Source organism: Notolepis coatsorum (genome assembly GCF_963971535.1).
Source record: "Notolepis coatsorum genome assembly, chromosome: 4".
Taxonomy (NCBI): Eukaryota; Metazoa; Chordata; class Actinopteri; order Aulopiformes; family Paralepididae; genus Notolepis; species Notolepis coatsorum.
In genome coordinates this window covers 116,160,837-116,183,256 of record NC_140168.1, presented here as the reverse complement: position 1 = coordinate 116,183,256, position 22,420 = coordinate 116,160,837, and the positions used below count along the sequence as shown (strand labels likewise).

General features: G+C 48.6%; 1 pseudogene across 1 annotated transcript in view; it reads right to left on the bottom strand.

Annotated features, from left to right (window-relative positions):
- Positions 1 to 22,420, bottom strand: part of LOC311226663 (sodium/potassium-transporting ATPase subunit beta-2-like) — a 135,429-nt pseudogene that overhangs the window by 25,787 nt on the left and 87,222 nt on the right. The window contains exons 3-4 of the transcript in view: positions 1,594 to 1,698; positions 625 to 695 (exon numbers count right to left, since the gene is read on the bottom strand). The product of the transcript in view is annotated as a sodium/potassium-transporting ATPase subunit beta-2-like (transcript). The remainder of the gene's footprint in view (positions 1 to 624; positions 696 to 1,593; positions 1,699 to 22,420) is intronic.

Here is a 22,420-nt window from a genome sequence, read left to right as displayed (position 1 = left end):
TACGGCGGTCATGATGACCGCGGTGAACTCACGGGGGAGGTGGAACGGACAGCACAGAATTGAAAGATGTTCCATGTCTGGGGAGCATGAGCTTGAGAGAACATGCACTTCTTTGGGGTTCACCCAGACATTGTTCGTGATGAGACAGACCCCGCCGCCGACGCTCTTGCCAGAGGCTGCCGTGCGATCCGCTCGTAGGACGGTGAAGGAGTCCGAGGGAGAGACGCTGTGGTCCGGAGTCGCTGGCTTGAGCCATGTTTCCGTGAAACACATGATGTTAACGTCTCTCATCTCCCGTTGGAAGCGGACCCTCGCCCTCAGGTCATCCATCCTCCTCTCCAACGAACGTTTGCACTGTTTGGCACCAGCGTTATTGACCATTTTAGCGATGTTTGCAGACCCATCGTGTGTTCTGTATTATAGCTATGGAGACAATAGTATGGCTCATTGAATCATGCACCTGAGAGCCCACGTGTAGCCGCTGGCCAGACAGCGGTCCGTAAAACACAGAAATCACTCGACAGATCTTGGAATTCGATGTCCATTCTCGAAGTCAACTTCCTGTCTGTTGTTGCTACGCAACTACGGCTTCGGGGAAACATTCACCCCGGGTACATTGTGTACGCTTTTGCTTGTACACATCTGTTGGTTGTCCCCTAAACTAAGATGGCGGCGGTCTCCTGACGTCAGCGTGTCTTTGAATATGACGGCAAACCCGGTTTAGGGTAAGAGACGCAGCGTTAGGGTGAAAAGCAGAATCACTGGCCTCCTGTGTTTCCTGGTCCAGATCCTCGGGGGCGAAACAATTATGTTTAGGGTTAAAGTAACACTGCTTCTCATTTCCCTACCATTCAGGCAGGCCCCAACCGATTAGGGTCAGGGTCAGGTTCGGGGTCAGGGTCATTCTCAGAAATGCTGGCTGTAGCCTCTGTTTCTGAGAGCTTTAAATGAAAGACAGATGGCCTTCTCAAAATGGACAGTCTGAGTGCAGAATCTGTGGAACCTGATGATTTGAGATTTGACTAATCCGGCGAAGATGTGTTTTGGATGATGCTTATATTTATGTGGGTGTCTCTGTTTATAAACCCTTAGTGTATAACAAGGTGGGATGTACCCAGGGCCTGTGGTAGCCCTCATATAGCCCTCATATAGCCCTTACTACAGAAGGTTAACCTTTCACTACAACACTACAGAAGGTTAACCTTTCACTACCACACTACAGAAGGTTTAACCTTTCACTACCACACTACAGAAGGTTAACCTTCTGTAGTGTGGTAGTGAAATGGTTAACATTCTGTAGTGTGGTAGTGAAAGGGTTAACCTTCTGTAGTGTGGTAGTGAAAGGGTTAACCTTCTGTAGTTAACCATACTGATGCCAGAGATCTGCAGATATAGTTTGTCTGATAATTTTTCAGACTCCAATAAAACAATAATTGATGTCCATTCCTGAGGTTTATAGATGTAGGGTAATACAAAATGTGTGTGTGTGTGTGTGTGTGTGTGTGTGTGTGTGTGTGTGTGTGTGTGTGTGTGTGTGTGTGTGTGTGTGTGTGTGTGTGTGTGTGTGTGTGTGTGTGTGTGTGTGTGTCTTACGGGTCAGGAAGGTGTTCAGGGTCTGAACATATCCGTCCCAACTCTCTGTCCTCTCAATGTCATAGATGATCTCTAACTGGTCTCCCTTCGGTCGAATCATCATCCCTAGAGAGAGAGAGAGAGAGGAGGGGGGGTGGGGGCATGAGTTCAGAATTTTATTTTCAGCTTGGGAACAACATCACTTCCTTGGTTTAGTTAGTATTTAATACCCATTGTATTAGGTCACTACTTGAAGAGGTTTAGATTTATTTAACTTAGGAGTGAGTTACTTACTGCTTATAGTGATTTTACACCAATAGACAACTAAGGGCGTGGGAAGCAAGCTAGCAGGAGCTAAATACTGGCGCTAACACAAGCTAGCAGGAGCTAAATACTGGAGCTAACACAAGCTAGCAGGAGCTAAATACTGGAGCTAACGCAAGCTAGCAGAAGCGAAATACTGGCACTAACACAAGCTAGCAGGAGCTAAATACTGGCGCTAACACAAGCTAGCAGAAGCTAAATACTGGAGCTAACACAAGCTAGCAGGAGCTAAATACTGGCGCTAACAAAAGCTAGCAGGAGCTAAATACTGGATCTAACACAAGCTAGCAGGAGCTAAATACTGGAGCTAACGCAAGCTAGCAGGAGCTAAATACTGGAGCTAACGCAAGCTAGCAAAAAGAGTGTTCTCTCGTCTGGCCAACCGCATTGCCAGGACCCTTGAGGACATGTCTGAAGGGGAGCTCAAGGACACTTTCAATGAACTTGCAGCAGGAGCCAATAAAGTCTTGGAAATCAATGATGATTTGACGTCCACATTCATTACAGAATTGAAGGGGAAGACTGAGCTGTCAGAGCACCAAAAAGCGGACCTAGAAAAGACTGCAAATGAATGAGAGTCAAAATGAGGTCGGAAATCTGATTAAGAAGACACTATGGGCCAACTTTGGGGACACTGAAATGTCCACAGTGCTACAGGCAGCAGATAATGGGTGTGAACACGCTGAGAACATAAAACCTAACTGCAAACAGGAGGCATAGAACTTCACACTCAAGCACCTAGAGGGACCGGTAAAGACGGCAGAAGAGGCCTATGTTCGGTGGAAGCGATGGATCCCTTCAGATGGGCAGCTTCATTTTCAGAATCGCCTAAAGCATCTCAAACTCCACGTTCCCAGATTGGTTGCCAAAATGGCCGACATCACGCCAGTGACAGGGTGAGCCAACGGGCTCACAGGAGGTGAAAAAGGTCCAGTTACTCGACAATCTAGACGACAAGATCATGAGGGACCTCCGCCTCAGCACCTACAACACTGCAGATTATATCTTCTGTGTCCTAGGAAACCGCTATGGCAACCAAACGGCCATTGCCATTGAAATAGTGGAGGAGTTACAGAGAATGCCAGCTGTCAGAAGTCATCAGCCACGGAAAATAGTTGAACTTATCCAAGCTGTGGAGAAGGCGCTTCAAGACCTGAGTGACCTTGGCGATGCAGGTGCTATCAAGAATCCACTGGTAACAAAATCCATTGAAGGAAAACTCCCAGATTCTCTAATAAAGGCTTGTCTATGTCGCTGACGCGAGAAATGCTGTGGCACCAGCCAATCGGTTTGACAGTCTCTTGGCATTCCTCAAAGAGCAAGAGAGCATATATGAGCAGCTCGAGCAACTGAGGGATGAAGAGCCAAGTAGAAAGGAGACCAGGGCTGAGCCAAGGTTTGCCAGAACAAGATCTACCAAGTCAGACAACGACCAAGGGTGCGTAGTCTGTGGAGATGGAAAGCACAAGAGGAAGCTATACTTTTGCAACCAGTTTCGAGCGCTCAAGTTGGCAGATAAAAATAATGCAGTAAGAAACCTGGGAGCATGCAAGAGGTGTCTCGAGGTTCATGCTAACCGTTCATACTGCAAGCCTGGCTTCCTGTGTTCAAACCACATCTGCAAGGAGGAGCACACTCCTGAGCATCATTACTGTCTGTGACCTAATGCTGAGAGAAGGAGGAGCAGTGCAGGTCAGAGGAGCAGGATTTGTTCAGACGAAGGGAAAAGCAGGAAGACGTATACAGACAAGCAAGAGGAGTTCTTCAACAAGCTGTCACCAGAACTGGCCAAGCAGTGTCGAGATGCCTTTTCAAACATGGTAACAAAGGCTTTCAGCACTGCCAATGAGCAGCCAGGCCTTCTAGTGAAGAGTGGATTACAAGAGCATCCAGTGATGATGATGCTTCTTGAGGTCACTGCAAATGCTGGACAGAAAATTGGAGCATTAATTGATCTAGCTTCAGACACCAATTATATAACCCACAAGGCTGCAAGCAAACTGAATCTCAGAAGTGAAGGGGTAACCCTCATTGTCCATGGAGTCGGGGGGATGAGAGTTCAAGTGGAGACAAAGTGGTACCTTTTCAAGATCCAGGTGAGCACTCCAAAAGGCACTCGGAGAGCACACCAATTGGTTTGTTATGGATTAGACAGCATTGCAGATGTCCACAAAAGTGTGACCCCCAAGAGACTGCAGAAACTCTTTCCAGACATATCCCTGGAAGAACTCAAAAGACCCAGAGACATAGATCTTCTCATCAGCCACAGGGAAGGTCGACTAGCACCTCAGAGGATCAGAGTTGTCGGAGACCTTGTGCTGTGGGGTGGACCACTGGGAAAGATGATCGGAGGAACTCATCCTGATCTCATCCCCCCGACTCCTGTTCACTACCATCAACTCTCTCATTAGCCCCCCCCCCCAGCACCTGCCTGGATGTGTCCCCAGCTAAGTGTGAGGAATTCTCAAATTTTTTCACCACCAAAGTTGAAAATATCAGAAGGAACATCTCACCCCCCACACGTAATGTAGCTGTCCCTCTGGTCTGCTCATCTACACTGACCTGCTTTCAGCCCATCAGTCTACTCACCCTCACAGAGATAGTTTCCTCTATGAAACCTGCAACCTGCCCCCTTGACACTGTTCCCACTGCTCTCCTGAAACAGGTTTTTCACACAACCGGTCCCAGCATCCTCTCCATTATTAACAGCTCCCTGGCAACTGGTACTGTTCCATCCTGCTTTAAACATGCAGTAGTCCAGCCCCTATTGAAAAAACCAAACTTTGACCCCACCCTGCACAGTAATTACAGGCCCATTTCCAAGCTTCCTTTTCTGTCAAAAATACTTGAAAAGGTTGTTCTGTGCCAATTGTCTCCCTACCTGCACCAGAACAGCATCCTGGAGACATTTCAGTCAGGGTTCAGGACTGGCCATAGCACAGAATCAGCCCTCCTTAAAGTGTCAAATGTCCTACTCCTCGCCGCTGACAACCGTGACTGCTCTATTTTAATGCTGCTTGACCTCAGTGCAGCCTTCGACACTGTTGATCACACCATTTTATTAGATCGTCTCCAACATGGGGTTGGTGTCAGTGACACTGCATTAGCATGGTTTTCCTCCTATCTCACAAATACAAGCTTTGCTGTCAACATCGCCAACTGCTCCTCCCCCTCAACCTCCCTCTCCTGTGGGGTCCCACAAGGGTCCATCCTTGGCCCGATCCTGTTCTCCCTTTACATGCTACCCCTTGGTCCAATCATTCAGAAGCACAACATCTCTTTTCACTGTTATGCTGACGACACACAGCTTTTTGTTTCCCTGAAACCCAACAACCAGTCTCTACTTAACAGTCTCATATCCTGCCTGGATGATGTTAAATGTTGGATGGCACAAAACTCTCTACAACTAAATCAAAACAAATCCGAAATAATCCTCTTCGGTCCCCCAGACGCTGTCACCACCCTTACCAACAGCCTTGGCAACCTGTCCTCCCTGGTCAAGCCGTATGTCAAGAACCTAGGTGTCATTTTTGATCCACAATTTAAATTTGACAGACAAGTAAACTCAGTGGTAAAGGCATGTTTTTTCCAACTACGCACCATTGCCAAACTCAAAGCCCTTCTCTCCCCTGCAGACCTTCAGAGAGTCATCCACGCCTTCATTTCATCTAGATTAGACTACTGCAACTCCCTCTATATAGGCATTAACCAGTCTTCCCTGTCCCGCTTACAACTGGTACAAAACGCTGCTGCCAGACTGTTGACCGGAACCCGCAAGAGAGACCACATCACCCCTGTCCTTGCCTCCCTTCATTGGCTCCCAGTACGCTACATGATAGATTTTAAGGTTCTCCTATTTGTTTTTAAAGCCCTTAATGGTCACACACCCTCCTACATCTCAGACCTCCTATCCCCCTATTCCAACACCAGGGCCCTCATTCATCAACGTGTTCTACACACAGATTTGTGCTTACCCTGTGCGTACGATCATTTCTAAGCAAAGAGTGGGATTCATCAATTTCAACTTGAACTTGACTCCGTGCTTACGTCTACGCACAGGTCAGACCATGCGTACCTGGCGCCCAGTGGTAGAATATATTATTACAACAAGGAAATGAGCTTCTGTGCATAATAACACTGGCATGTTCTGTACGAACCGTAGTTCATTATAGTTCATTGTAAAATAGCAACAGTAGTGTAATTATGGTCAAAACCCTATAAATAGCATTTGGAATAATAGATCTTTCTCTCAGAATGAATGCAGCATGGTTTATATAGCGTTATCGGAATATACAGGGTGTAGGCTACTGACTGACTGCGCTCCGCGTAGCTTGATTGATTGATTGATTGAAAAGTTTATTAACAGATTGCAGAATGGGTACAGTACAGTACAGCTCAGTACATACAATTGTTAATTGGGGATGCAGACCAGAGAAAGACTTTCGTCTTGTTTACATCAGGGTCCCCCATTTTCAATTCATCATAAATCATAAAGCTCAACTCGTTATTATTTTGCGCAGACCGCAGAAACACGGGAACGTTTTGATTATATTTAAAAGGCTTTACGTTAAACGAAACAAGTGGAATTTCGAAGCTGTAAGCAGAATACAAGTCATATGAATATAGTGTTCTTCCCCCTTTTTACTGTATAAGAAAGAATAGAAAACGCATTGCAATGACACCAGATAGTGGACAGACTATGTATATGATGGGATTCAAGTTCGCGTTTTTGTTGATCATAGGCATGCTGTCAGAGTATGATATCTTAATCAAACATTCTAGAACATTTGTCGTCACAGATCATGTCCTAATAGAACATAGGCTATGGCATGGATCGTGATTGTGTGGACTGTTATATTACTGTACCGGTACCACCCATTGTGACAACAGCCTTGTGAGTCCCGCACACAAACATGATGGAATTCAAGTTCATGTATTGAAAGGCAGGCTACATCATACATGCAGTGAGATTCATTGTTCTTGTATATGCTCTCGTATTATTGTTTATATGGGCTACCCAATACTGACATCAAAATAGATTGTAGTATGCCTCTAGAAATCATATGCAGCAGGTAGAAAATTGACGGGAGATCCATCGCGATTTGGAATAAAATTGAGGAGAACTTTAATCCCTGGGTATTAATCAAACAACACGGGAAAAGGCAGTCATATTCCAGCGCGGTATTTATTAGTGTTTGCGCTGCCCAGGCAGCAATGGTTAATAGATATCATATCCGACATCACCATAAGTGTACACGTCTGTCAGCCTGTCTCATGACACGCTTCCCTCGGCTTAGTCCTTTTTTCCACATTTCATGGGTGTATTCCATTACCGTATATGGTTAATCGGGGCGTTTCTGGTATGCAAATACGTGAAAGTGTGCACGAGCCTCGACGCAGAGCCAAGGTGGGATTCATCATGACAGGTGTGCGTAGAGCAGGGGTCTCAAACTCGCGGCCCGTGGGCCAATTGCGGCCCGCGGGATGATATTTTGCGGCCCCCTACTGGACATCAAAGTGTAGTGTTAATGCGGCCCGCGCACTACTGTTTGCCGAGTCGTTGCGCAAGAGTAGGACGTTTTATTTATTTTGTCACTTGTAGGCTACCATAGCGCAGGCTCATGACAGCAACGTTATGTTAGTGACTTGGTTGAAACGTGATTCCGGAGTGATATCAAGTAAAGTGGAAGCAAATGCATCCTCGCTATCTCCTCTGACTGCGAGCAGTGCTCTGCATGTCCCGCAGCACTGCCACTGTCTGTCTGTGTACGAGTCTGGTCCAATCACATACGCGTCCCGTCAGCGTTTTTCCCCCTCACCCACAGTCTACGAATCAGAGGCAGAGTAGGGGAGTAGGGCGGGTCTTCACGGACTGCATGTCGTATTTCTCTTTCAGTGCGAGTCAGAGCAGAGTTGAAAGCGCATCTACAGTAAACTCGCTCCCAGTTTTATCTCTGTGAGATAAATGTAGCTATTAGCCTATTTTCGCCAGCAGGCAGCCAGCAGAAAAATATGGCATTTTCAAAGATGGTCAGTAAAAGAAAAGTCGACTGCAATTCAAAGGTGAATGGACGGAAACATAATGCGTTCAGCCTGAGTCCCAGCCAGGGGCGTAGCTGGAGATTCTGGGCCCCATGAAAGAATCAATTTGTGGGCCCCCAATCTATAAAGAAATGTGGGGCATTTATTTATTGATGAAAACGCATAATATGGTTTTTACCTATTTTTTTTATAAACAGCTTTGTGATAGAATAAAAAAAATGCACAGTGCATTTCCATAGCTGTGGATGAGTCCACTGACACCACTGAGAAGCCTGAAGAACCGTTCATGTTCTGAAGAACTGTTCATGTTCTGAAATGTTATTGCTAAAGATTGAGAAGATTGGATCAGTTGTACTTTTTTTTTTAATACTTGAAACCCTTTTTTTTGTGGAATATTTGATGCGGCCCAGCCTCACCCATACTCTACCTCCAGCGGCCCCCAGGTAAATTGAGTTTGAGACCCCTGGCGTAGAGCCTGCGTACGCACGTGTGATGAATCCCGACTTCCCTGTGCGTACACTGGTTCTACATTCCGTGCTTACGTGTGGAAATAGAACATGTTCTACGCACACATTGATGAATGAGGGCCCAGGTCCCTCAGGTCAGCCGATCAGAGGCTCCTGACAGTCCGGAGGTCTAACCTCAAGCTCACGGGGGCCGTGCCTTTGCTATCGCAGCCCCTGAACTGTGGAACAGCATCCCCACCTCCATTAGGCTCGCCCCCTCGATAGATGCCTTCAAATCGAGGCTCAAAACCCACTTCTACCTACTAGCCTTTCCCGTTCACTGACTCATGCCCTGTTTTTCTATGTGTTTGCCTGTGTGCCCTCCCATAAAATGGAGTGTGATTGTTGTCTATATGTATCTTGTGTATTTACCCTCTGTACAGCACTTTGGTTGACACGCGTCATGTGAAATGTGCTTTATAAATAAATTTGATTGATTGATTGATTGATCTCTCTCTCACCATGTCAGCCCACATGTCCAAAACACACTTTGCGAGGTCAATGAGAGCAGCCGCTGTAAAGTATGAGGAGCTCACCAGAAAGATCCCAGAGCAACTCCCACCAACCAAAGGTGACATCCAGGAGTCAAGGACTTCAACCACAAATCTTGAGGAACGTCATGTACTCCATGATAGCTATGTTGATAACATTCTCACATCCCACAACAACCTTGACCAGCTGGAAACCATCACAGCGAATGTGGAGTGGATCCTGAAAGCTGGAGGTTTCAAGCTCAAACCTTGGGTCTTCTCTAGGCTAAGTGGGAGGAAGGAGTGCAACGACAAGTTGGAGAAAACCATAGTCTTGCCAAACCAAATGCGCAGTGACGACAACAAGGCACTTGGCCTGGGTTATATAGTAGAGAAAGACAAGCTACACGTCATGTCTGTGTAACCCAGGTTTCAGATTCATAACTATTTAGTTATAGGAACATAAATAGTTAATGCCATTGAATAAGAACATAAATAATTAATGTTATTGGGTCATATGCATATGAGATTAGCAATGTTTTGACCAAATCGTTTGAATTGCCTCACTGCCCCTTTAAATTACCTCATGACGCAGGATATGTGTCACAACAGCCACGCCTTGCCTTACGGCAGGTGAGCCTTGCCATACGGCAGATGAGATTATAGATTGACGGAGACTGACGCAGCTGAATGCTGCTGGATACTGAAATGAACTAGCGCCACGAAATATAGTTCTGTATTCATAGTGGCTCCGCTCGGCGTCACTCATGCACTATCCTCGCATGTGCACGCGCACTGAATAAAGACCACAATGTACCTTTATATCCCAATATTTGTCTGACCACACCCCTATCAGCTTCCCATATAAGCAGGGGTGGGGCCACCCCCTCGCCTCCTTCTCGCTTTCACCACAAGCCTTCGGAGATCCCCACTTGACGTGTTGCTAGTAGGAGGAGGTTGGAAAACAAGAGATACGTTGACATCATATCTTTATTTTCTCTCTCACTATTTTCGAGAAAATACGGCGATATTGTCTTCGTCACTGGAGTGTCTGGAAGATGGTGATCATTCTAAAAACCTCCACCGGTTTTCGTATTGGGAGCACGCCGCTACATGCCTCCCAACTACAATCCTCCTTGCTGTGGCTGGTTGCGGTAAAACCTTTCAGCGACACAGCTGGACTGTAGGACGCGCCGCTGTTGTGAGAAGCGGTGGGTTCCAGGTTGGTGAGTAATGTTTTGCTTGCGAGCTCCACTTGTCTGTTAGTGCTATGGGGGCTAGTTGACAATGATTTTGCGAAAACCGGCCCCAGGTTAGGGTCCTTTGTTCAGCCTTTAGGCGACGACGGAGGACCTTGGTTTGAAGCCCATTATAGCAACTAGTGGGCCACGGCCAGTAGAACTGGTTATCCCAGGATCTCTGGACGCGTGGGTACTTCTCTGTCACCGTATAGTCCCCGTCTCTCATATGCAAATGAGAGTTTACCCTAAACGAGGAAATGTAAGCATAGATGTTCGTTATCGGAAAATCCATGTTCAAGTCAGCTACAGCCCAGATGGGAATTGTGCTGGCTCCGCCGGATGTTGGTAAAATCACCGTTGTAAAACTGTGTTAACATCTCGTTTCTCTTTTCTCTTAAAAGGTGAGGAGGGTTTCAGAACGGCGGCCTGTCTGAGTGCGACTTGTTGTATCGTTGTGTACAAGTTCAGGTGGTAGCTGCTTACCTTGCGTGCTAGTTGTGGCCTACTGTGTTAGCCAGTCAGCTGTTAGCTGCGGCGCTAGCTCGCTGTGTTTACCAAGCCTGTTGTGTCACTAGGCTAGGTAAAGTTAGCTTGCTGCTATCGGCCGAGAGCGGCCGTTAGCTTAATGCTACACTGTTGAACGTGCTGTGACTATAACATGTTTTTAACACTCTTGACTACGACGTCATCTTTGACAGAGGATGTTCGTCGAACGTGCCCTGAGCCAGGCCGGCGAGGACTGCGTCAACAAGGAGCACCGTAGCGGCGGGTTGGAGCAGCGAGCTGCCCATGTCGTCAAACACAGGAGGCTGTGTTTACTTCGGTGCCATGTTAGAGACTGCAATTCGCTTGATCTGCGCTCTCGGTAGGCAAGGTCCTGACCAGACCTTGAACACTTCTTCTTGCTTTCCCTTCTAAATGTTTTGTAAATAACGATGTTTTCCAAAACGAGTGTTGCTGCACTACATTTAGGATACGACGCGAGTTATGTGTGAATTGTCTTGTCACTGGTCTCCATGCAAATCGGGTTATTGTTACAGATGTGAAATGATCTGGTTTGTTGTGTTGAGACACATTGTGTGTTCATGTATCGTGTACTCACAACTAAGGGGGTTAAACTAACCTATAAAGCTATGCTTGGTGACATATGAGTAAAGAATGATTCTTTTCTCAGCCTGTAATGACAATGAACAGTGTGTTCACATATTAACAGGTTTACCTGTTTAACTGGCCGTATTAAGGGTAAAGTAGGAGGGTTGTGTTTCCCCCCGGTTCCCTGGGGACTTCTTCATCCTCCTCTCAGACATGTTGTTACACTATATTGTGTCACTGTGTGGTAGGGATACGATGTAACCCTTGGCTTAGTTGTTGGGCTTGTGCTAACCGCTTGAGAAACTTTATTTTCCTAAAGAAAAGATTGTTTGGTCACTTTTTCATGTGTGCTTAGCAAGGCCTGTGGCCGATACTAATCGAGAATTGTGTATTCTCTCATTATGAAAAACGGCGTTCCTCTGTAGAGTGTTTTTGCCATTTTCTTGTAGGTGATAATGGGTTGTGTGTGTCGTGTGACCTACAACTGGGTTGGGCTGGCCACAGAAGCACATGTATAAGTCTGGTACCGGGGCTCTTGAGAGGGCCCTCTCTATTCTGTGTTTTTTCCTTAGTAAAAATCAGATAGCAGGTTGGCACATGCGCTGTGTGAAGCTGTTAGACGCTTCATGGAGCTGACTATGACTGCGTCATACTCTTTTTTGTCATTACATCGTATCATGGTGTGGGGTTGTAAAGGGGTGAACTGGTAACCTTTTCTCCCCCTTTTTTCTGTTGGTCAGGGGTAAACCCACCTGTCCTTCAAGGTTCCTGTCACGTTGCGGTTCGGCACGCTACAGGGTGAGGGGGGGGGGGGGGGGGGAGTTTCCTGGTCCCACGCCCTGGAATATTGGGCGTGTGCACCGTAGAAATTCCCCCGCCATAGAGTACGTCACTGTGCGCGTCTCTGTTGGTAGGACTTCCGTGTGCTGTTCAGGTCCATATGATGGATCTGTTTCGGGGGGTGGTCAGGGCTCCTCCTCACGAAGCTCCTATTCGGGCCTTCTGTGAGTTGGGACTCTCCTTCCATGTGAGGGAGCCTCCTCAGAGTACAGAGCCTCCTCCTCAGATTGTCAAGGTGAGTGGAACCTCAAGAAGGAGTCCTACTCTATTGTGTGTGTATTCGATTCAATTCGATTATTGAGTGTGTATGGGTTCAGTGCCTCCTCCCCGGAGAGCCCTAAAACCAAACTTTTACATGGCTCAAGGTGCAATATATTCTTTTCAATCTGTACAGCTCGCGTGGGAAGTCTCTCTGGGGATTTCCGTCTCCTCCCTATGGGAGGGTGGTGGGATGTAAAAATGTGAAAAATTTTTACCCCCGGCTGTGTAGACTGGGATACATACTGTTGGTGCTTCCTTCTTTTCTATTAAGAAGAGTTGGAGTTAGGAAGCATCACACCCCTCTTGTCGTTCCCCATGGCGCCTTGGGGATTCAATGACAAGTCTAAATAGCCTGTTCATTGATGTGGTTGTGTCCCGACGCACGTATAGTGCTAGCTCGGGGTGTTCTGTAATCAGGCGAATGACTGGCACGCCTTGGTTGCTTGAGGTTAAAACGGCGTTTTTATAAAGCAACTGGGATGGAGGTTTTTCCTCTTCCGACGACCTGTTTTGGTTGTCGACGGATTCTCGTTCATATCTGGGGGATGATGACGGAATGGATCTGAACATATGTAGAGGGGTCTCACGCCCTGGGGGTGGGCCACCGGGCGCGGTTCGCACCGAAAGTCTGGGTGGCGCCTTCTTTTCATGTTTAGGATCAACACGCATATCTGCCCCTTCTCCTGGAGTAGGCATGTCGGCGTGGTTAGGGCACGGGACTGGTTCTGGTCACGCTGGTCCGGATCAGTTAAACCCGTTGTCCGCCGGGGATGCAGATCTGCTGTTCTGGTACCCTGAGGGACTTGGGCTTTTTCAGGGGGAAAATGCCAGGTCGGTCCGGGTGTCACAGGGTTAAGCGCTATGGAGACCCTGGTTGGGTACATTTTGTACTCTGCACTGTCGTAATGGCTTACGGCCATGCCAACCTGTACACGCTCGATCTCGTCAGATCTCGGCCGCTACGCAGGTTGGTCCTGGTTAGTACTTGGTTGGGAGACCGCCTGGGAATACCAAGTACGGTGTGCTTGGGGCTGGTTCTCCATTCTTTTCGCTCCTCTCTCACGCATGGCGAAGAGGGGCCTGTTGGGGTGGTCTTTGACCTCCTCTGGTGACCCTGTGCTTCCCGTATCGCCGGGCCCGGTCCGAAGTAATGTTTTGTCGACCCGTAGGCCTGGGTTAACCCTTTTTTGAAAACTGAAACACTTGTACTGCGGTATAGCCGGTGTATACCCGCAGGTGTGTTTTGGAGTTTTTTCTTGAGGGGTTATAGGAACAACCACCGCATTGGGTAACACCAAGGTGGTTGATTCCCTGGTGTGTTGGAGCAGTGTCAACTCCCGGGATACCCGGTTGAGGGTGCCCCTGCACGTTCATGACATCTGCCAATCGTGTCAGCCTTCTCTGCCTCAACCCCTCTGGGTGGGTTTTTTTTAAATGGAGGATTGGTCATGCAACAACGCCAGCATACGCCCCTTCCGCCGGGGCGGCTGTTTTCAGCTGACTCCTTTGGCGCCTGTCTCATCCGCAGTGCTCCAGGCTCAGGTTACAGCCTGTTGCCTGGTTTTCCCCGGTGCGCTGCCTGCTTCCGTTGGTTAACCTTTTTGTGTGCTTACGGCCATGCTGACTGCCTGTTCTGCAGGGTCAATGTGCCAGGCGGTGTGCTATTGGGGGGAAAGGGCCCGCTCTTGGAGAAGAGGGGCCTTATCCGAATACGCTGGCGATGTGGGGGGCGGTGTCACTAAGTGACCGCCTGGTGGGGTCTTGATGCCTGGCATCATTGACCTCTCCGGGCCCCCGTTTTCCAGGGGATCCAGTCCCTTCGGTGGGTCTGGGTCTTCCTTCGCGCTCCGCTGCTACGGCCTTGCCACAGGGTTGGGGTTGCCCTTGCCCCCGTGATTCTGGGGGCAGTAACGAGGTTGTTCCCTCCGTTCGTTCCCGGGTGGCATGCGGGGTGTGCGTGTGTGTAGTCGTGGGGTCAGGCCACGGTCTGCTCACCCTGTGCGTTGAGTTGCTTGAGTGCCTCTTCGCACGGTTGGGTCCGTCGCCCTCCCGGGGACCTCCAATAGGGGGGGTGCCCTCCATTAGGGGGGGTCCGGGGGGGATCGGCCCTCCCTGTTCTGATGGTTGTGGGGGGCCTCAGCGGGGTGTATTTGTTGGCCTATGGCTCTCGCTCGGCCTCCCTTGTGCATGAGTGACGCCGAGCGGAGCCACTATGAATACAGAACGATTAATAGTGGTCCGACGCCGCTGCAGCCCTTGATCTCGCCTTGTGGTGAAAGCTTGGGAAGGAGGCGAGGGGGTGGCCCCACCCCTGCTTATATGGGAAGCTGATAGGGGTGTGGTCAGACAAATATTGGGATATAAAGGTACATTGTGGTCTTTATTCAGTGCGCGTGCACATGCGAGGATAGTGCATGAGTGACGCCGAGCGTCAGCACTATTAACAGAACTTGGTTATAGTCATAACCTATCGTTATCAAACAGTCATAAAAGATTCCCCCAGTTACAAAACCGAAGAAGTTGTTGCAGTTAAAGAGCATACCACTTCCTGAAGCGGTTTTGGTGAGTTTCATCAATATTGTGCTGTTCATTGTCGAATGTACAAAATTGCTAGCTCAATGCTAATCAGCTAATAATGTAGCTTCATTCTGAGTCATGCTAGCGAAGCTCCAAGCTCAATTTGGTTAAATGAAAACTAGAAAGAAACCATTTCAGAAGTACTTATAATTGTATTGATATGCTGTATGATAAGAACATGGTGTCATGGTTTTTGCCTTATTTCACCTTTCTGTGAGGGACAGCTGTCTATTTTTGCTTTATTTCACCTCTCTGTGAGGGGTAGCTGTCAATCCCTGTTCCCTGTGGTTAATTGCCTCATGGATCGGCAGGTGTGTGGGCTTGATTGCACCTGATGCAGTGCAGCTGTGCCTATGGCCATGTGGAGTCTATTTAAGTTTGGCGATCGCAGTGTCAACTGCTTTTTCATTTCCTAGTGTTGGCTGTCCTTTTGGTCACGCTCATTATATTGAAGTGTAGTCTGATCTCTGATTCAGAATTGAGCTTTATGGTAGTCATTCTTATTTTAGGCTACTCAAGTGATTTTACACATAAACTCCCTTAAAGGTGCTATGCATTATAAATGTCATTTTTCAGTCTCTAGCATTGTATTATAGTAATAGGAGTTCGTATCAATGTGTTTTTGGGCCTAAATACTATATTGGCGAATTCCTCAGCTACAGCCCATCCCCTCTTTGCCTCTAGTAAATCATGTCATGTTGATTTGACGACCTGGTGCACGTCACAGGGCGCTGTTTATAGCGCACGGTGATGTGATTGGCTCTGTGGTTTTAGTAATGCCCGCCTCCATTCTTGCTACCTGCAGGGTGGAAGGCTTGTCCAGAAGATCACTAATCAGCTGAAGCCTGATGCGGTTCCCTCGGTCTTCGACAGACAGACCGGCGTTAGCTCTCGGGACTCGGGAGCGATCGCTAGCTACTTAGCACCAGCCGGGGCCGGCGTTAGCAACCGGGAGCGTCGTTGAGCATTCAGCCTGCTGGCTACCTAGATCCACTTCAACCAGCGTCGCGGAGCATTCAGCCTGCTGGCTACACAGCTTGTCGGTGTGCTAATAGCCTCTGCAAGCTAACGGTAGCTGGCTAAACAGCTTGTCGGTGTGCTGGAGCCTTTGCAAGCTAACGGTAGTGCAGGGTATTAGCACATCGACAAGCTGCTGGAGCTCCCGACGCTCGGCTGGTTGAAGTGGATCTAGGTAGCCAGCAGGCTGAATGCTCCGCGACGCTCCCGGTTGCTATCATGTGCAGGTCCTCTTCTCAGACCTGTGTGGCAAAGCACTGCACACGCATCATGCAAGCTACACATCGCTGCATGTTGATCAATGGTGGCCCACTCGGTGCATCACAGTGGGCTACTATTGTGCTAACAACAACCGCGGTGTCCGGCTTGTCGGCCGGCATGAGTGCTCGATTTGGGGTGGTTCTCTCCTCCTTGTGTGCCCCCGTTCTCGCGGGTGTCCTGCCGGGGAGCTTGTGGACGCGACAACAGCGGCGGCCGTAGCGTTAGTTAGCTCATAGCTATTGTGTACCACTAGCGTTACGGCGGGCTCGAGCACCCTACGGCTGCCGCCGTTGTCGCGTCCATGGGCTCCCCGGCAGGGTACCCGTGGGGACGGGGGTGTACAGAGAGGAGAGAACCATTTTGTGTCGGGCGTGCATGCCGGCCAGCGAGCCGGACGTCGGGATATGTTGTTAGCACAATAGCTACCAAGCTAAGCTATGTTAGCTTCTAACGGTGTATACACAATATGTACAACGACACAATGATTTACATTATTACAAATATGGTAACGTGGTTGTGGCTTTTACAAATAGTGGTAACATATATATAGATAGACAGTACTGCTACATCTCTATATTTATGACATACCATATTTGTATGTAACCTGAAACCTAATCTCTGACGGGGAGATGGGCGGAGCTATTTGGTGGGTGGCTGTCACTCAAAGCATTCTGCTAGTATGATTGGAGCCAAGCCAATAATAGCCTGCTTTCATGAGGCTGAAAAATGCTGGTTTTGAGTACAAGATTAGAAATATAAAACAATGATTATTTTTGGAATAAAAATTACAGATGTGTTACATAGACTCACAGGAAGTGTGTAAAGTTGCCCAAATAGTGCTAGGAATAGCAGTGCATAACCCCTTTAATGGTGGTTTATTGTTTAACTTTTTTCCAATATAAACTCCTTTATTAGGAGGTGTCCTTGTGGCTTATTTATTTTTATACTATACCTCTTTATTGAGAGTAGTCGTGTTTTTTGGGACTTGATTTATTTTCTTAATTACTCACTTTGAGATTTCCACCTGTAAAGGTTGTTTTGGTTGTTTAATTTTTCCCCTCTTAAAATATCTGCGTAAGCAGTCTAGTGGTTGTCCGTTTCACGGATAACTTTAAGAGTCCCTGTTATCTGCTCATGACCCACACACACACACACACACACACACACACACACACACACACACACACACACACACACACACACACACACACACACACACACACACACACACACACACACACACACACACACACACACACACACACACACACACACACACACACACACAGCCCTCACTGAATGAAAAAGCCATGACTGGGTCAGCAGATAACACAGGTCTCGAACAAGCACTAGCTGTGCAGCGTCAAGGATTGCTTTCACATGAGGAAGCTATCGTACAATTACAACAACAACAAGCTCTCATGGTGCAACAGCATGGGGAGATGTATGAAGGATTGCGCAAGATGCATAGTTCCATGCGTGATTTGGCTGACCGCATAGCCAATGCATAATTACCTCCCCCTCACCAGAGCCCACCTAATGTCTCTCAAGCACTACTCACAGGCCCCCGGTCATTACCTTGTGAGGCTAAAGTCCAGCTCCCCTCATGCTTTAATGGGGAGTCAGGTAAATGCCGTGGTTTTCTGGCACAATGCCAAATAGTGTACAGAGCCCAGCCTTCTCGTTTTCAGTCTGAGGATTCACGTGTTGCCCTAATTCTATCCCTGTTGGAGGGACCTGCCCTCGATTGGGCTGTTCCACTCATACGGACTCAGGCTCCAGTTTTAAACGACTCACAGGGACTCATGAATGAGATGGAGATCGTTTTTTATCATGAACTCTACGATAAAGAGGTCGCCATGAAGCTGACGCACATGCGCCAGGGCGCCAGTAGTGTAGCTGAGTTTTCCATCGCTTTCAGGACACTGGCTGGGGCTACAGGCTGGCCTGAGGGACCACTCATCACTTTGTTCACCAACGCGTTATCTGATCAGGTTAAAGATGCTTTGGCGGTTGTGGGATCTCCAGACAATTTTGACACACTGGTCACTACCGCCATACGCGTTGATAACCGGATCAGAGGCCGTGAGCATGAGAGGCGGGGCCAACGTTTCGTGTCCCGCTGGAGGAAGTTTCGTCCTTTCCTCCACAACCTTCAGTGGCCAGCTCGTCTGAACCTATGCAGGTGGACAGCACTTCTGTGCGTGACTCCAGGCAGACTGGTTCTCATGTGGACTGGTGCCGGTACTGCAGGAGAAAAGGTCACACGAGGGTGGAGTGTCCAAAACTGAAGGTAAACGGTCAGTCTCGCTAGTGGGCAGAGAGACACTAGTGAGACATCACATCACCCCCTTTCGAACCTTTTTGCCTGTGGTTTTAGGCTGGAATAGGCAGTCTGTTAAGGTTGACGCCTTTTTAGACTCAGGGGCAGTGGACAGTTTCATTGATTCCAGATGGGCTGAGGACTCTAAAATATGTGTACATTCCCTTCATAAGTCCTGTAGTGTCACAGCGCTTGATGGACGGCCATTGGGTACAGGCAGTGTCACCAAAAGAACCAATTATTTATCTATGCGGGTTGCTTATGGGAACCATTCTGAGCGCATTCGATTCTTTTTGGTGGATTCCCCCACGTATCCCATTGTGCTGGGTCATTCTTGGCTTAGTAAACACAAGCCACAGATAAATTAGGGTGAGGAGAGGGACACTGTCATGCAGTGGGGCTCCCAATGCCGTCACCGTTGTTTCCAAATTCCTCCGTCACCCACGAGTTATGATCAGTTTAGTGAGAGCGGTTGTGATCCTGTTGAAGCAGTGGGCGGTCTTGGTTTCCAGAGCCCACTCTCTCAACCATTGCACTCCCAGCCATCTGTCGATCAGGATGGGAGTTTGGAATGGGATCCACAGTTTGATTGGGACTCCCTCGGTGAGGAGGTTCTGGTGGAGGACAGTTTAGACAGTTTAGAGGCTCTGTGTGAGGACTTCTCCTCGCTTACCTGTACATCTGACCCCCTCATGGAGAGCACCAACATCATGAGCGTGGAGTCACACCTGTTACCAGAGGGAGTTCCCACTGTCTATGCTGACCTCAGTGAGGTGTTTAGCAAACAAAGGGTCACCATCCTGCTACCGCACCGACCTTATGATTGCGCCATTGAATTGCAGCCGGGCTCTATTCCCCCTAGTGGTTCCTTGTACTCGTTGTCGGTCCCCGAAAGCGCAGCTATGAACACCTACATCAAGGAGGCTGTGGCTACCGGTTTTATTAGACCTTCCACTTCACCTGCGGGTGCTGGATTCTTTTTTGTGGGAAAAAAGGATGGAGGACTGAGACCCTGCATCGACTACAGAGGTCTGAACAGCATTACAGTAAAAAAAACGGTATCCCCTTCCCCTGATGAACTTGGCGTTCGAACGCCTCCAGGGGGCATCCATTTTTACCAAACTTGATCTCCGCAATGCCTACAATCTGGTGCACATACGCCAAGGGGATGAGTGGAAGACCGCGTTCAACACTCATAATGGTCACTACGAATACCTGGTGATGCCATTTGGTCTTACTAATGCCCCTTCAGTTTTTCAGGCGTTAATCAATGACGTGCTCAGGGAGATGTTGGAAAAGTTTGTTTTCGTCTACTTAGATGACATTCTGATATTCTCCAAGTCCATTTCTGACCATGTCAAACATGTCAGGCAGGTTTTGAGGTGCATTTTGGATGCACGGTTGTTTGTGAAGGCTGAGAAGTGTGCCTTCCATGTCCGCTCTGTGTCCTTTCTGGGATTCATTGTATCTGAAGGGAGGATTCAAATGGACCCCAAGAAGGTGTCAGCAGTGACAGACTGGCCTACACCCGTCTCGGTCAAGCAGGTGCAACGATTCCTAGGATTTGCAAACTTCTACCGTTGTTTTATTTGTAATTTCAGTTCAGTGGTATAGCACCTATCACTGCACTCACCAGGAAGACAGCACCTTCCCATTTCCAGTGGACTCCCAAGGCTGAGGCAGCGTTCATTGAGCTTAGGAGAAGGTTCAGTTCTGAGCCTATCCTCATTACTCCTAACCCATCCCTGCCATTTATCGTCGAGGTGGATGCTTCTGAGCTTGGAGTCGGAGCTATTCTGTCTCAACGCTCATCGTCCGACGGTAAGGTACACCCATGTGCGTACTATTCACGTGGGCTCTCGCCGGCTGAAATAAACTATGATGTTGGGGACAGAGAGCTGTTGGCGGTCAAGTTGGCATTGGAGGAGTGACGCCATTGGCTAGAGGGAGCTGAACACCCATTCACAGTCTGGACAGACCATACAAATTTTGAATATATCCAGGGTGCTCAGAGGAGAAACTCGCGACAGGCTCGCTGGTCACTGTTTTTCTCTCGGTTTAATTTCCTCCTGACGTACCGTCCCGGGTCTAAAAATATCAAGCCGGATGCTCTTTCCGGGTTATATGATGGATCAGAAGAGGACCGTCCTCCTGAGCCCATTGTTCCTGCAGGACAGATCCTAGCTCCTGTGACATGAAGCATTGACTCTGCTGTGCGGAGGGCACAACGTTTGGAACCAGATCCGGGTGGGGTGCCCCCGGGTCGGTTGTTTGTACCAAACAGCATTCGTTCTCGGGTGTTGAAGTGGGGCCACTCCTCTCGGCTGACAGGACATCGTGGAGTGCACAGAACTCGTGACTTCTTGGCCAGAAGGTTCTGGTGGCCTGGTATGATGAAGGACATTCGGGAATTTGTGGCAGCCTGCCCAGTTTGTGCATGGAACAACGTTTCTCAACAGTCACCACCAGGGCTGCTTCATCCTTTGCCCATTCCTAGTCGTCCGTGGAGCCACATCGCCATGGATTTTGTGACTGCTCTGCCTCCTTCTGATGGTCACAGCGTCATCATGGTGGTGGTGGATAGGTTCTCCAAAGCAGCTCACTTCATTCCGCTGGTCAAGCTGCCATCTGCTCAGGAGACCGCTCAACTGGTGGTTGACCATGTCTTCCGAATTCATGGCATCTGCCAGGACGTGGTGTCGGACCATGGACCCCAGTTTACTGCTCGGTTTTGGAAGGCATTCTGTGCTACTGGGTGCGGCGGTTAGCCTGTCATCAGGGTTCCACCCAGAGAGCAATGGGCTAACAGAGCGCACCAACCAGTCTATGGAGAGTACGCTTCGCTGCTTGGCCACCTCCAATCCGACCACTTGGAGTCACCAACTGGCATGGGCAGAATATGCACATAATTCATTGTGCAATGCATCCACTGGTCTCTCCCCATTTGAGGTTCAGTTTGGGTATCAGCCTCCACTGTTTCCTGAACAGGAGAGGGACGTGGGCGTGCCATCTGCCGATTCGTTTATCCGTTGGTCTCGGGCAACATGGAAGAGGGTGCGTTCGGCTCTTGTGCGTGCTGCGGCCCGGCACAAGCAGTCGGCGGATGTAGACCGTCGCCCTGCGCCTTCCTACCGTGTGGGCCAACAGGTGTGGCTTTCCACACGCGACCTTCCATTACGGGTGGAGTCGCGCAAACCCATCTTGTGGGCCCTTTCACTATTGTTTGCAAGATAAACCCAGTCACGATGCGTCTTCGGTTACCCTCGTCGATGAGGGTACACCCTACATTTCACGTATCCCGCCTTAAGCCGGTTCGGAGGAGCAGGTTGGTTCCTGCAGAGAGACCTCCACCTCCCCCTCGATTCGTTGATGGCCAACCTGTGTATACTGTACGGCGTATCCTGTCCAGTAGGCGGGTTGGTAGGGGTATACAGTACCTGGTGGACTGGCAGGGTTATGGGCCAGAGGAGCGCACGTGGGTTCCGGCCAGGGACATCTTGGACCCTGAACTTGTTTGGGAGTTTCGGAGACGTGTCTGTCATGAACCAAGCTCAAGGTACAGACAAAAACAAGGGAGACCACACAAGTACTTAAGGTTTTTAAAGAAAAGTTATTTAATTAAGCTATTAAACTATGTACAAAAGTAATTAAAGAATGAGTGGATCAGTATTATCAGTAATGTAGTGAGTGCATGAATGAATCAGTGTGTGGTGCGTGTAAGTGAGAAGATGAGAAACAAACAAACAAACCAAACCAAACAAACAAAACCAAAATGCCATGACCAGCCTGGAGGAGAGAGACAGAGATCAGAGGCAGCCTCTCTCTGATATCCTGCCTGGGACACCCCGGCCCAGGTGTGCCCCAATTAGCTGACGAGCCTTCCCCAGCTCTGCT